Source organism: Mobula hypostoma, chromosome 5, assembly GCF_963921235.1.
Source record: "Mobula hypostoma chromosome 5, sMobHyp1.1, whole genome shotgun sequence".
Taxonomy (NCBI): domain Eukaryota; kingdom Metazoa; phylum Chordata; class Chondrichthyes; order Myliobatiformes; family Myliobatidae; genus Mobula; species Mobula hypostoma.
In genome coordinates, this window is record NC_086101.1 from 128,561,676 (window position 1) to 128,579,008 (window position 17,333).

Below are 17,333 nucleotides of genomic sequence, written 5' to 3' on the forward strand. Positions count from 1 at the left end.
AGCTCATTGCAGATACCAACTACACTTTATGTGAAATATTTAGTACTCAGCTGCTCTTTAAACCTCATCCCTCTCACCATAAGTCTATCATTTCACACAGCCTTACCAAGGGAAATACATTTTGGTAATTTATTCTCTTCCTTCATAATTTATTTCCCTCTATCACATCACCTGGGAGACTCTTTTACTACAAAGGAAACAGACCTATCACATCCAAGCTATTCTCAAAACTCAAGCATCCAATCCAGAAAACATCATTGTGAATCTTTTCTACACTCTCCCTAACAACCACAACTTCTTGTAATGCTGTGACCAGAATTGTATAAGATACTGCTGGAGTGACCTCATTAAAATTCTGTACAATGGTAATATGATGTCCTAACTCCTATACTCAATGCTTCAGCTGATGAAGACAAGTACACCACATGTCTTTTTCTCCACCCCATCTATGTGTGTCGCCATTTTCAGGGAACTATGTATTACATCCCAAAGTGTCTACCTTGTGCCCTGCCAATCACTGTGTAAGTCCTGCACTAATTTAACTTATCAAAATGCATCATTTCACTCTTGTCTGTATGAAATTCTACCTGCCATTCCTTTGTTCACTTCCCCTGTTGATCTATATCTTGTTGTAATCTTAGATAACCTTCTTCACTGTCCACTATACCACCAATTTTGATCATGATGCCATCTATATTTTCATTGAAATAATTGATATAAATGACAATCAACAGAGAATAAAGCACTAACCCCTGCAGCACACCACTGGTCAAGGGTCTTCGAAACACAACTCTTCATCACCTCCTGCCTCCAATCACAAACCAATTTTGTATATATTTGACTAGTTCATCCAATGCATTCTACTCCTTTGGACTAGGGACTTGAATCCCAAGGTTCCTCTGTTCATCACCATTCCTTTTGTGGCCTATATTATGTCTTAACGTTATTTGACAATCTTGCTAACCCCCAGTGTATATTTCTGATATCTCTTAACCTAATGAGCTATTTCAAGTCCTTCATGACCAACTACAGATGCTGTCATAAAATGTGATTGAGGTCTGTGTCTTCCTAGAATCAGGTATTCCATTGAATTTATTGCTGTAGGACTTCCGGATCATCAAGGGAATGGCGGTGTAAGGAAAAGGTCTCTCGACAAAAAAGAAGGTAAACTGCCCCAAAATAGAATTTAGACAAATACTTAATATTGCATAACTATATTAATAAAAGGGGCAAGGATGATGTCTAAGAACAAGAATAAAAAGTCCGCTTCGAAGGCTGATAAACATAAAGAGATGCAGCAAGGCGACGGGCCTAGCTCCCCCACGGCAAGCCAGGACGGAGATAATGAGGGGCAATCGGTGACTCTGTCTTTGATTCTCGGAGAGATTCGCGAGTTCCGACAAGATAACAGCAAACAGCTGGAAGATATTAAAGGAGAAATAGTAAAAACTAATTCGCGGATAGATGAAGCCGAAGCGAGGATTGTTGGAATTGAAGAGAAGCTACAAAACGCCGAGGAAGTGATAGTAGAAATGCTGAAGCTACAAGACCAGCTCCAGTGGAAACTAATAGATCAAGAAGGCCGCTCAAGAAGGGAAAATGTGAGGATCTACGGAGTTCCCGAAGGAACCGAAGGTAAACCCGGATTGATGATTCCCTTCGTGGAGAAGCTGCTTAGAGAGAACCTTGATATACCGGCCGCAAAAGACCTACAGATAGAAAGGGCTCACCGCGCGTTGGCACCACAGCCTCCAGCAGGCGCCCAGCCCAGATCGATTCTGATCAGATTTCTCAGTTACAGAACGAAGGAAGAGGTGCTTAAAAGAGCATGGCAAAAGAAAGGTTTCATGTGGAACAACTGCAAAATCAGTTTAGACCACGACTACGCACCGGGGATTCTTGCCAGACGGAAGGAATATACGGAAACACGGAGAGCCCTGAAGGAAAACAACATCAGATTCCAGACCTTGTATCCAGCTCGGCTGAAAGTCTTTTACGACGAAGGGACAAAAACTTACGCTATGGTGGAGGAGGCAACGTTGGACCTGGCGGACCGGGGACTACCTATTAAAGTTATCACCCAACCGGAGTCGCTACTGGAGAGGATTCGGCAGAAGTCGTGGCAGTTAGTGGGGCGAGGACGCTCCACTCGAACCAAAGTGTCAAACTACAAGGAAAAGCTGCAAATATTCAGACGCGAATGTACAGAGAATACAGATTAATTAAGAGAAATGACTGAAAAGAGTAAATCAGACTTAAAAGTAAAATGAAAACTGGTAACTGAAAATAAACTAGGCAGAATAACTTGAATGATAGCAATATGGTCGAGACATAAATAGGAGAAAATTCTCTATGATTATTCAAACTGCTGAGGGCCCTCTAACACAGGGTGAAGATAAAGGTTATCCCTCTGAACTGAGGCGAGTCGGTGCTCAGGCCTCACTGTGGGAAGTCGGGAAAAATTTTCAAATGTTATACGTTCAGAAATGTCTAGGGTGTGGTTATATGTCTTGGTTTACTGTTGAGAAGGGATTGCTTACTGTTTGGTTAGAAAAGGAGAGTGCTTTTTTTCTACTAGAGAAAAATGCAAACTGAATTGGTAAAAATAATTTCCTATAATGTTAATGGGGTTTTGAATCCAATTAAAAGAAATAAGATTATGTCTAAATTGAAAAAAGAGAGGGCACAAATAGCTTTCCTCCAGGAAACACATATGAGCCAATCTGAACATGGAAAATTAAAAAGAATGGGCTTTAAGCATATATTTTATTCATCATATAAATTGAGTCACAAAAGAGGGGTATCTACTTTAATATCAAGTACTCTTAATTATGAACATATTTCAGAGACTAGAGACAAAGAAGGACGGTTTGTAAAAATCACAGGAAGAATAGAAGGTACAGAAATAACATTGCTGAATGTTTATGCTCCTCCAGGTAGTGAATGGTCATTTTATAGACACATTTTTGACCTAATGGTCAGTTCTCGAGGGGTAGTAATTTGTGGAGGGGATTTTAATATTAGATTAAATCCTATATTAGATTCTTCAAGAATAGTTACTCAGAATAAACCTCTGACTCAGAAAGTGAATTCATTGATGGAGGAGTTGGGAATTATAGATGTCTGGAGGGAATTACACCCTACTAGTAAAGATTATACATATTACTCTTTCCCTCATTCAGCCTATTCAAGGATAGACTATTTCTTTATCTTTAATACAGATAGACTCAGGATAAAAAACCGTAATATTGCAACAATTGATCTGTCGGATCATAGCCCAGTCTCTATGTCTCTAATCCTGGAAAGGAAAAAGAGGAAAACACTATGGAGGCTAAACTCACATATACTCAATAACCTGAAAGTAATGGAGAGATTAAGGGGAGAAATCAAAGAATATCTAGACCTTAATGACACGGGAGAAACATCACCAGTGATTTTATGAGATACATTGAAAGCTGTACTGAGAGGGAAAATTATTTCCATTACTACTCACATGAAAAAAATCAATGCACAAAAATTAGCAGACCTTCAAGGAAAATTAAAACAACTTCAAGTTGTAGATAGCAACAAAAGTAATTCAAATCGAAAACAGGAAATTAGGAAATTGCAAAGTGAAATTGATGATATTTATACATTGGAAACTCAAAGAAATTTTCTTTATCTGAGACAAAAGAATTATGAAGTAGGAGGTAAATCAGCTAGATTATTAGTATATAAATTATGAAAACAACAAGCAGACAATACAATTCATAAAATAAAGAATCCAAAGACAAAGCTTGTGGAGAGTACAATAGGGAAAATTCAAGAGAGTTTTGAAACATATTATCGAGAGCTGTACTCCCAACCCCGGGCCCCCAATGAGCCCTATATAGACAGTGTATTGAATTTTTTAGATCTACCTAAACTTACAGATTTACAAAATGAAAGTTTATTAGAACCAGTAACTGTCAAAGAACTGAACGTGGCCATCTCTAGGTTAAAGGCTGGAAAGTCCTCGGGTTCTGATGGGTTTACCTCAGAGTGGTACAAGTCCCTGAAGACACAGTTAGCCCCATTACTACTTAACACCTTTAATTGGAACTTGCAGAGAGGAGAAACTCCACCTTCCTGGAGAGAAGCGATTATTTCAGTTATTCCTAAAGAGGGTAAAGATAAACTAGAATGTGGCAATTATTGGCCAATTAGTGTTCTTAATTTAGATTACAAACTATTTACATCTATATTAGCGCGCAGATTGGAAAAGCTTTTACCTGGCCTAATCCATTTAGACCAGACTGGATTTATTCAACAAAGACAAACACAGGACAACATAAGGAGAACTCTGCACATATTAGAACAGGTTAATAAGAACGAGACAGAGACAATGGTAGTAGGATTGGACGCTGAGAAAGCTTTTGATTCGGTTAGTTGGGCATTCCTATACAGAGTGTTAGGAAGATTCGGCTTTCAAGAAAGGTTTATTAAAGTAATTCAGACTCTATATGACAGCCCTACAGCCCGAATTCAGATAAATGGGGACCTCTCTGACTCCTTCATTTTAGAAAGAGGCACTAGACAGGGATGCCCAATTTCTCCTCTCCTTTTTGCGCTATATATTGAACCACTTGCCCAACTAATAAGACAGAGCGAAATCGTAAAAGGTATCAAGGTGGCAGGGATTGAACAGAAAGTGGTGTTATTTGCAGATGATGTTTTGGTCTATCTGAGTGAACCAGAAAAATCATTTATAGGATTGTTTACACTGTTGGATGACTTTGGGAAAATATCAGGTTATAAAATAAATGTAAAGAAAATGCAGGTTATGTCCCTAAATGATACACCATCCAAAAAATTGCAGGATACATACGATCTTAAGTGGGAAGCTAAATCATTAAAATATTTAGGAATAACCCTGCCGAAGGATCTTTCAACACTGTCACAGGTAAATTATGGGCCATTAATCTCAGAGATAAAAGCAGATATGCATAGATGGAATCTTATCCCCTTTTTAAGTTTAAATTCAAGGATAAATACTATAAAAATGAATATTCTTCCTCGGTTATTATATCTTTTCCGTACTTTACCAGTGGAGGTGGATGATAATCAATTCAGGGAATGGGACAAATGGATTTCCCGCTTCATTTGGCAAGGAAGGAAACCTAGAATTCGATATAACACCTTACAGTTAGGGAAGGAAGGAGGAGGTATGGTTCTTCCTTGCCTGAGAAATTATTTTTATGCCTCACAGATAACCCCTCTGTTATATTGGTGTAATAGGGAATATAAGGCTAGATGGAAGGAAATAGAATTTGGATTAGTTGACAGTTTTCCTCTTCAGGCCTCAATAGCTGACAAAGGATTGATGGCCCAGTTGGAAAAATTTAATAATGCTTGGATAAATCTTACATTAAAAGTATGGCAGGAGGTGGTTAATTCATGTGGAATTAATAACATGTTAAAACTCTTTAGATGGTGTGCATATGATACCGAATTCCTTCCCAACAGAGGAGATAAAAGATTTGAGCTATGGATAAAGAAAGGTCTTACAACCTACCTTTCATTTATAGATAAAAGAGTATTACAAAGTTTCCAAATCCTGCAGGACAAACATGGCCTAGAACATAATGACTTTTTTAGGTACCTTCAAATACAAAACTATGTTAACCAGAGTTGTAGATATACAGACCTATCAACAGTAGAATTAGAATTTTTCAAGATTCTGAATTCGGCTTGCAGTTCAATACCTAGTAAATCAATTTCTCGCCTATATAATGCACTCTCCCATGCTAAAGATGTAAATACACTGTATATTAAAGAGAAGTGGGAGAAAGAAGCGGGGTTGGTACTTTCAAAGGAGGCTTGGGGGAAAATCTGCAGCTTTCAATGGTCCTCGACTAATTCTTTGACTTGGAGAGAACATTGTTGGAAGAACATTATAAGATACTTCAAGACCCCATATCAGGAAAAATATAAAGATACAAATGTGATGTGTTGGAGAAGGTGCGGCTCCAAGGAGGCAAATCATTTTCATATTTTCTGGGATTGCCCTAAATTAAGTCTATTTTGGGAAGGTATTCATAGAATATTAGTTAAGGTACTTAGGTCCCAGATACCTCTGAACTTTGAGACGCTCTATTTGGGGCATGTATTGTTCCTTGAACAGAAGGAAGATATAAAGTTGCTGCAGGCCCTCTTAGCGGCAAGTAAGAAATCAGTCACTAGAAAATGGCTAAATCCAATACCACCTACATTAGAAGATTGGTACGAAATTATCTTGGAAATATTTAAAATGGAAAAGTTGACTTACTCCCTGAGAACTCAAAAAGAAACGTTTTATCAAATCTGGAATAAATGGATTGAATATATAACCCCAATGTGAGCAGACTTTAGATGACTCTCCTAATGATTTATATTGCTCTTCTCATCAACACAGTAATATTGCTAACGTAAGCACCCCTAGTCTAAATGTTTGTTTTTTTTTGGAAAATAGAGAATTAACACAAGTAAAGGGAAAGATTTGGGAAAGGGATAAAAAAAAATGAAAAAATTAAGTAAATAAGTACATAGGGATTGGATAATTATGTCTGCGGGCAGGAACAAGCACGAACAAATTGGGATATAAACACCTACAATGGTTGGTATATAGGCTTGTATGCAACATTTTGGACCAGTGGAAATGGTCCAGAAGGGTTGTATGGAAACTATTATCACCATTTTTCTTAACAACTAATTTCATTACTTAGCCTAATAGGTTAGATTTACCACAGTACATAATTATCTATTTAAATGTTTATTTTCCTTTTATATCATCTCAATGTGTACTTAAGAATGTATAAATAATTGTAGTTTTATACATATAAAAAATGGAAAAGGTTATATGTGTGAAAAAAGTACATGATAATTGTGAATTCCTTCTCCAAATAAAAATAAAATTTAAAAAAAAAGAATTTATTGCTGTAACTTCATTTCACTTGTCAGAATTTCCTGGCGTGAGGTTGGAATCTTACCAAACCTGCCGCAGAGGTGGGAATACTGCTCAAAGGAAAAGACTGCAGTCTCAACCTTCTGAGATGACACCCATAGTGGCAGGAGTTCTGGAAGGATCAATCCCTTGAATTACCCAATGACTGAAGGTCTACTTTTTTTCTCTATCGTGTTGTTTCAGGAAAGGGTAATGCAAGGGGTAATTCATTCCAGCCTGTTTGCTTAGACACACTGGAGTTTAGCCAAGAGATAACATTGGCAAATACTTCAATGCAGTTCCAGTGAGTGACCTTCTGATTGCATTAAATGTAGAGAAAGGGAGAAATTATTTGTCTTAATGACAAAATCCTTTTATAAAAGCGTTTCAGTGCATGGTTTGTTCTGCAGTGACTCCAGATACATTGACTAAAGTTGCAATCACTGTCTGCACTCTGGTTTCCATAGCAATGAGGACAGTAGCAAAGAATCCCATATTTAGAACTGCTGCAAATAATCAGCCCCATTATAATGATTTGTCAGTCTCCTTTTTGTACAAATCATTCCTCCATGAGTGAAAGAGTAAAGTGTTCCAAACATTTCATTTGCTCAATATTTTTCATCAGTAAGGAGAAAATAAATGTTTTTAAAAGAGATTAATACATTTGTCCTAATATAGTCATATTATTCTATTTGAATTTCTGCAGCTGGTTCATATTATTTGCCTTGAGCACTGTCCTTAAAGCAGGTTCTGGTGCTCCTGAATCAATTGTCTATTTTTCACTCAGCAGTTGGTTGGCTAATATGAGAGGCAGAGGTGTACATTACCATATCTATCATGTAATTTAGAAATTATTTTGAAGTGCAACTTACGTTGCTGAATTTGTTTAAGGCAGATTTTTCTTCCCAATAATTCATCTTGTGCTTCTGGTTATTCCATCATTCATGTGCGCTCTAATACAAATGGCAATCTGAAGAGTTGTACAGCAGAACGTTTGCAATGTTAAACTCATTCTACATTTAGCTCTCAAGTTAGTTACCAAAAAGATAGGAAACCTTTACTCTGTGAAGTTAGACACAACCTATGGGAAGACAAAGTTAATATTTCAGTTCAATCAATGAATTTTCATCCAAAGTGAAAAAAGTTTTTCAGAACCAATGAAGCTTTGAGTCATTATTTCTATGAGAAAGCAACACAATATTCTTCAGCTTGTTAGAGCCTGTGCTCCATGAGTTCCTTACAATGAGGATTAGTTAATCCATAGTATATCCATTAATACAAAGCCAAAGCAGCTGGTATTGCTCACCTTACCCTCCCTGTTCTTCCCTGATTTTCTCTACTGATGCCCAAATCATTTTGTTCCTTGGACTTAATAAGTATTTTGCATCACTCTTCACTGGGGAAGTCACTAGTAGTATGTCAGAAATTTGAGGGTGTCAGCGAGAAGTGAGTCATCCCAGAATCAGGAACTCCATTGAGTACTAACTGGGAATTTAATGCTGTAACTACATTTCACTTGTCAGAATTTCATGGAGTGAGGGTGGAATCTTACAAAGCCTGATGCAGAGATGGGAATACTGCTACAAGGAAAAGACTGCAGTCTCCACCTTCTGAGATGGCACCCATAGTGGCAGGAGTTCTGGAGTTGCTATTACTAAGGGGAAGGTGCTTGGGAAAATGAAACATCAGACGGTAGATAAATCAGCTGGTCCAGATGGATTATAACCCCAGGGATCTGAAAGAGATAGTTGCAGAGATTTTGGAGGCATTGGTAATGATCTTTCAAGAATCATTGGATTCTAGAATTGTTCTGTAAAATTGCAAATGTCACTCCACTCTTTATGAAGGGAGGGAGGCAGAAGAAAGGAAATTATACACCAGTTAGCCAGACTTCAGTGGTTGGGAAAATGTTCGAATCCATTATTAAGGGTGCGGTTTTGGTGTACTTGGAGGCATATGATAAAACGGGCATAAGTCAGCATTGCTTCCATCAGGAAAACCTTGCCTAATAAATCTGTTGGAATCCTTTGAGGAAATATCAGACAGGATTGATAAGGGAGAGTCAGCGGATGTTGCTTATTTGAATTTTCAGAAGGCCTTTGACAAGGTGTCACACATGAGGCTGTTTAACTGGATAAGAGTCCATGGTAATGCAAGAAAAATACTGTCATGGATAGATGATCAGCTGACTGGGAGGAGGCAATGAATCAGAATAAGGGGGGCTTTCCTGATTGGTTGCTATTGGCTGGTAATGTTTTGTAGGGTCGGTTTTGGGACTGTTTCAATTCACATTATGTGTCATTAATTTATAAATCTCCTCTGAATCCTTTCCAATGCCTTATCTTTTCCTAGATAAAGGTCCTAAAACTGATCACATGTGCAGTCTGACCAATGTCTTACAAAGCCTTGTGTGACATCCTTACCTTTATATTCGAGACCTTTCAAAATAAATGCTAATATTGCATTTTCTTTCCTTACCACTGACTCACTCTACAAGTTAAACTTCAAGGAATACTGCACAATGTCTCCCAAGTCCCTTTGTACATCTGATTTTTGAATTTTTTTTCCCCATTTAGAAAATAGTCTAAGGCTTTATTCCTTCTACCAAAGCGCATGACCATACACTTCACCGCACTATATTTCATCAGCCATTTCTTTGCCCATTCTCCCAATCTTTCCAAGACCTTCTGCAAATTCTCTGCTTCCTCAACACTACTTGCTCCTCTGCTTATCTTTGTATTGTCCATAAACTTGTCCAAAAGACTATTATTTCCATTATCCAGATCATTAACACTATCCTCTTTGCTTCTAACCATGCTGGTATCTTTCCTGTAATGTCGATTGTTAAGCAGCCGCAAGTGCACCCTCTTGTCAAAGGACTTCTGTAAATCCAAATAAGCAACGTTCACTGACTCTCCTTTATCTATCCTGCCTGTTATTTACTCAATGAATTCCAACAGATTTGTCAGGCAAGATTTTCACTGAAGGAAACCATGCTGACTTTGGCTTATTTTATCATGTGTCCCCAAGTGTCCTGACACTTCATCCATGGGAATGGACTTCAACAACTTCCCAACCAGTTAAATCAGGTTAACTGGCCTGTAATTTCATTTCCTATGCCTCTTTCCCTTCTTAAAGAGTGCAGTGTCATTTGTGATTGTCAAGTCCTCTGGAATATTCCAAAATTCCATGACTCTGGAATCATTACTAAAGTCTCCACAATTTCTTCAGCTACCTCTTTCAGTGCACTGGGGTATAGTCTATCTGGACAGGTGACTTATCGACTTTACCTTCAGACCTTTCAGCTTCCTAAGCACCTTCTCCTTGGTAATAGCAATCACATTCACTTCTGCCCCCTGATACTCTTGAATTTCTGCTTGTGTTTTCCTCAGTGAAGACTGATACAAAATACTTATAAAGTTCATCTGCCGTAGATGCTGCTTGGGGCCTGCTGAGTTCCTCCAGCATTTTGTGTGTGTTACTCGGATTGCCAGCATCTGCAGATTTTCTCTTGTTTGTGATTGGATTACCTTCATATTTAATATTTTCTCTCCTTATGGTTATTTGATTGCCTTTTGTTGATTTTTATAAGCTTCCCAATGCTCTAACTTCCAAATAATTTTTGCTATATTATATACCCTCCCTGTTCCTTTTATACTGTCATTGACTTCCCTTGTCAGCCATGCCCATTGTTGCCTCATCGTCCACTAAGAATAGTTTTTCATCTTTGGGATGTATCTATCCTGTACCTTGTGAGCTGTCTCCAGAAACCTAGCCATTGTTGTTCTGCCATCATCCCTTTGGTTAGCTCCTCTCTCATGCCTCTGTAATTCCCCTTACTCCACTCTAACACTGGTGCATCTGATTTTATTTTCTCCCTCTTAAACTGCAGGGCAAATTTTATCATGTTATGATCACTGTCTTCTAAAAGTTCCTTCATATTTAGCTCCCTTATCAAATCTGGTCCATTACACAACACCTATTTCTGAATTGCCTTTCCCCTGTTGGGCACAACCACAAGCTTCTCTAAAAAAACTCACCACAAAGGCATTGTACAATCCTATCACGTGGGATTCAGCACCAACCTGATTTTTCCAATTTACCTGCATATTGAAATCCCTCATGACTATGGAAAACATTGCCCTTTTTAAATGCATTTTAAATTTCCTGTTGTAATTTTTATCCCAAATCCTGGCTACAGTTCAGAGGCCTGTATATAATTCCCAACTAAGTTTTTGTACCCTTGTTATTACTTAACCCTACCCATAGGTATTCTACATCTTTTGTTCCAATGTCACCTCTTTTTAAGGATTTGATTTCACTTTTTACCAACAGAGCCATTCTACCCTCTCTGCGTACCTACTTTTATTTTAAATGCAAGGTGCATCCTTGGCTGTTAAGCTTCCAACTATGTTCTTCTTTCAGCCACGGCTCCGTAATGCCCTCGATGTCATACCTGCCAATCTCTAACTGTGGTACAAGAGCATATACCTTATTCCGTAAGCTGTGTTCATTCAAATGTAACACCTTCAGTCCTATATTCATCGCCTTTTTCATTGTTGCCCCATGTTACACTTTAACTCATCCCACTATCAGCAATTTATGCCCAATCATCCGCCCATCCTTCCTCACAGTGGCTCGACACACTACATCTACTTGTCTACCAATTGCCCCATGCGCAGTCCTATCACTCTGGTTTCATCTCCTGCCAGACTAGTTTAAACCCACCCAACCGCTCTGACAATCCTGCCCACAAGCATATTGGTCTGGCTCAGGTTCAGGTATAGCCCATCCTTTTTGTGTAGGTCATACCTTTCCCAGAAGAGATCCCAATGATCCAGAAATCTGAAACTCTACCCCCTGTCCCATTTCCTCAGCCACTCATTCATCTGTACTGTCATCCTATTCCTGCTCTAACTAGTACTTGACACTGGGAGTAATCCAGAGATTACTACCTTCAATGTCCTGTATTTCAGTTTCTTCCTCAACCCCTATTCCTTAACTGCACAGGAGCTCTTCCACCTCTCTACCTAAGTCGTTGGTGAAAATATGCACCACAACCTCTGGCTGCATCTCGAGAATCTTCTGCAGCTGATCTGAGACATTGTAGACCTCAGCACCTTGGAGACAACACACCATCCTGGTCTTTCTTTCACTGCCACAGAATCTCCAGTCTATCTCCCTAACTACTGAGTCTCCTACCACTATTACTCTGCTTGATTTTACCCTACCTTGCTGAGCCTCAGAGCCAGCCACAGTGCCACTAGACTGGCTTCTGCTGCTGTGCCCTGATAGGTCAGTCCCCAAGAGCAGCATCCAAAGCAACATGTTGCTGATGGAAATGACCACTGGCTAACCTTGCACTAACTGCTTACTCCCCTTACTGTTCCCGGTGGTCACCCATCTACAATCTGAAATCTACACTCTGGGTGTGACCTCTTCAGTGAAAGTCTTACCTATGAGGTAAGATTTACCTGTAAGTAAATCCAGCACCTGCTCCAGGGCCTTGTCCTTATCAGTCAGGAGCTACAGTTGGATGCACTTCCTGCAGATGTAGTCATCTGTGAGACTGTTAGGTGCCCTGCGATCCTACAATTTTCAGAGGAGCATTCCATTACCTGAACTTGATTATATCTTTGATTCTAATTTCTTAAGCTGAAATTCTGTAATCAACTAAATGAGTCTAAATGACTCCACCCCCTTAGCTTCCGACTGATCTCTCCAAAGCCTGTTGAGCCAAATCCTGACCGTTCTAATACTGGCCCACTCCAACAATGGCCACTTTGCTTATTCCTCACTTCTTTTTATTGCCCCTTGCCATGTTACAACCAAGCCAAACAATCCTCCACTCAGTACGCAGGTCCCAACAGGTCCCAGTCACTTTTTGAACCTGGCACGTAAAATGCACAAGGAACTGTCTCCAACTCACTCTGTGATCTTCTGCCCAGCCATCAAGTCCCAACAGGTCTCTGTATGCCTGTGTCACACATTATTTCTGCTGGTAGATAATCTACCAGGTTCTCATGTTTGTTGATCTATTTAACCTTGCATCCCCAAAAGCATATGCTATGTCATTCTGAGCCATGGAATGGCTTCCCAAGTGGTCCTTGATAATCAGGATTCCATGAGAACTCTGTGACAGCCAGAACTGACTACAATCAGGTTAACATTAAATGAGAGCCAGTGAACTGAATAACAGTTCCCCGTAAAATATGTACAAATTATTAAGGATACATATGTATGGTGGATGTATTCATTTATTTAGTTTCTTTAACATGAATATATTTGCACAGGTAAAAATCCTGCTTTCATATTTTTGTGGAAACCATTGATATGATCCATGCTGTAGTCTACTCCAAACAGCATAATCTTATGTTCTATTTTTTTCTTCATACTTTCAAAATCCTTCATGACCATGCTTTTTATGAACATGTTATCCTCTCATCCCAATAATTTGACATCAATATAGCTTGCCTTTAATTGTGCTTGAAAATGCACTTATGAACTTCTTGACCCTTCAATTTTCTTTTTTAGATTATGAGAACACTCAGTCCTCTTTTTACTGTCATTTAAAAATGCATACATGCATTAAGAAATGATACAATGTTTCTCCGGAGTGATATCACAGAAAACAGGACAAACCAAAGACTAACACTGACAGAACCAAATAATTATAACATATAGTTACAGCAGTGCAAATCAATACCATAATTTGATGAAGAACAGACCATGGGCACAGTAAAAAATAAGTCTCAAAGTCCCGAGTTGATCGACTCCCAAGTCCCTGATAGCAGGAGGCAAAACAGAGAAACTCCCTGCCATAAATCTCCAGGCACCGTCAACTTGCCGATGCCTTGGAAGCAGCTGACCACAGCCGACACTGACTCCGTCCGTCCGAAAACTTCGAGCTTCCGACCAGCCTCTCCGATACAGCCTCCCGAGCGCCATCCTCTGCCGAGCGCCTTCGACCTCTCCCTGGCCGCTGAAACACGCAAAGCCGAGGATTTTGGGGCCTTCAGCTCCAGAGATTCCGGTTACCACACAGTAGCAGCGGCAGCGAAGCGGGCATTTCAGAAGTTTTCCAGATGTTCCTCTGTGCTCTCCTGTCTGTCTCCATCAAATCAGAATTGTGCACGGTCCACTAATTGACAGATAACTGACATCATCACCGAAGTGGCCGCCCATGCTGCCGTCACGCCGCCATTTTCTCTCCCCTCCCGGGAGATTAAAGACATCAAATCATTACTTCATTGGCTGAGACCACTTTTAGGCATCTTAAATCTTTAAATGACAATGGAAATTATTTTTATATTGAAGAAAACTTGAATGCCATAGTGAGGGGTGCAATGATTTAACACAATGCACGAGAAACTTCTTGCACTGAAGATAAACTGCTGGAAGAGGTCAAACAGGTCAGGCAGCATCTGCAGAGGCAAATCGATCAAAGTAAATGTATTATTAAAGCACATATACATTACCATATACTGTACAACCTCTATATTCATTTTCTTGCTAGTGTTTACAGGAGGAAGAAATACAATAGAATTTTACAAAAAAAAACATAAATAGGCAAAGACTGGCATACAACCAATGTGCAAAAGAAGACAAATTGCACAAATAAAAATATAACGCCGAGAAAGGAAGACAAATTTTGCAAATAAATATAGATACTGAGACTATGAGCTGTAAAGATGGTTGAAGTTTCAAATCTGCTTGCTGCTTCTTTCAGCAGTTTATCTTTTGCTGCAGGTTTCATCATTTGTAGTCTCTTGGTGCCTCTGTGTATCCTCGTTCAGGCTTCTCTAAATTTGGATTAACCAGATTTAGAAGGAGAGTGGGATCCATCGGGGCATTCTGTAGAGCTTGAAATTGGGGAGGGTAAATTATAATGCTATTAGGTAGGAATTTTGGAGCATAAACTGGGAATGGGTGTACTTAGGAAAATACACGATGGAAATGTGGACATGAGGAATTCTGCAGATGCTGGAAATTCAAGCAACACACATCAAAGTTGCTGGAACGCAGCAGTCCAGGCAGCATCTCTAGGAAGAGGTACAGTCGACGTTTCGGGTCGAGACCCTTCGTCAGGACTAACTGAAAGAAGAGCTAGTAAGAGATTTGAAAGTGGGAGGGGGGGAGGGGGAGATCCAAAATGATAGGAGAAGACAGGAAGGGGAGGGATGGAGCCAAGAGCTGGACAGTTGATTGGCAAAAGAGATATGAGAGGATCATGGGACAGGAGGCCCAGGGAGAAAGACAAGGGGGAAGGGGGGAAACCCAGAGGATGGGCAAGGGGTATAGTCAGAGGGACAGAGGGAGAAAAAGGAGAGAGAGAGAAAGAATGTGTGTATATAAATAAATAACGGATGGGGTACGAGGGGGAGGTGGGGCATTAGCGGAAGTTAGAGAAGTCAATGTTCATGCCATCAGGTTGGTGGCTACCCCTCCCCCTCCCCTCCCACTTTCAAATCTCTTACAAGCTCTTCCTTCAGTTAGTCCTGACGAAGGGTCTCGGCCTGAAACGTCGACTGTACCTCTTCCTAGAGATGCTGCCTGGCCTGCTGCGTTCACCAGCAACTTTTATGTGTGTTACATGGAAATGTGGAAGTTGCTTAGGGAGCACTTGCATGGGGCTCTGGCTAGGTTTGTCACACTGAGGGAGGGGAAGGGTGATCAGCTGAAGGAAGATGGTAGATGATAGCTGACAAGAGATGAGAAACACCTGGCCATGAGGAAGAAAGAAGCATACTTAAAGTCTAGGAAGGAATGATTAGATAGGGGTCTAGAGAGTTACAAGGTATCCAGGAAGGAACTGAAAAATAGACTTAGAAGAGCTTGCAGAAGACATGAGAAGGCGTTGACAAGTAGGATTAAGGAAAACCCCAAAGTGCTCTGTACGTATGTAAAGAGCAGGAAAATGACTACAGTAAGGGTAAGACTGATTCGGGATAAAAGAGGAAAGGTGTTCCTGGAGGCAGAGGAGGGAGGAGGGATCCTTAATGAATATTTTGATTCAGAATACACCAGTGAGAGGGGCCTTGACATATATGAATACAGCATAAAACAAGCTGATGTGCCGGGATCTGTTGTTATTAAGAAAGTGGATGTGCTGGAACTTTTGAAAAATATTAAGATAGTTAAGTCCTTAGTGTCATAAGGGATATACCCAGGTTACAAAGGGAAGTGAGGGAAGAGATTGCAGTGCCTTTGGTGATGATCTTTGCATCCTTTCTGACCACAGGAGTAATATTGGATGATTAGATGGCGGGAAATATTATTCCTTTTTTCAAGAAAGCTGGTAAGGATAATCCTTGGATCTATAGGCTAGTGGGTCTTATGTCAGTGATGGGCAAACCACTGGAGAGGATTCTTAGGGAGAAAGGACTTATAAACATTTGGAGAAGCATTGTCTGATTAAAGATAGTCAGCATGGCTTTGTGGGTGGTAAGTCATTCTTCAGGAACATGATTGAATTCTTTAAGGGGGGTGACAACAACAAGTTAATGAAGGTAGAATAGTAGATGTGGTTTATATGGATCTTATTAAGGCATTTGACAACATTTCTCATAGTAGGTTCATTCAGAAAGTAAAGAGGCATGGGATCCAGGGAAACCTGGCTGGTCCACAGAAGGCAGAGAGTGATAGTAGATGGAGTATATTTTGCCTGGCGGTCAGTGACCATTGATGTTCCATAGGTATCTGATCTGGGACCCCTGCTCTTTGTGAGTTTTACAGGTGATTTGGATAACAGAGTGGAATGGTGGGTTAGTAAGTATACAGGCGATATGATGGAGATCAATCCAGAAAAGTGTGAAGTGATACACATTAGAAGGTCAAATTTGAAGGAGGAGGACAGGGTTAATGTCAGGATTCTTAGCAATGAGGAGTAAAATTGAAATCTTAGGCTCCATGTCCATAGAGCCGTCAAAGTTGCCAAGCAAGTTGATAGGGTGGTTAAGTAGTGATATGGTGTGCTTGCCTTCATTAATTGGGGATTGAGTTCAAGACCCATGAGGTCAAGTTGAAGATGTATAAAACTCTATTTAGAGTGGGGTATTGTGCTTAGCTCAGATCGCCTCGTTATGTGAAGGCCGTGGAAGCTTTAGAAAGGGTGTCCAGTAGATTTACCAAGATGCTGCTTGGATTAGAGAGCATGTATTATGTAGAAAGATTGAGTGAGCTTGGGCTTTTCTCTTTGGAGTGAAGGAAGATGAGAGGTAAATTGATAGATGTGTATAAGATGATAAGAGAGAGGCATAGAATGAGTGGACAGCCAGTGATTTATTTTTTTCCCAAGCAGGAAATGGCTAATATGACGAGGTATAATTTAAAAGCAAGAAGAAAAAAGTATCGGGGAAGATGTCAGAGTTAGTCTTTTTTACCCAGAAAGTAT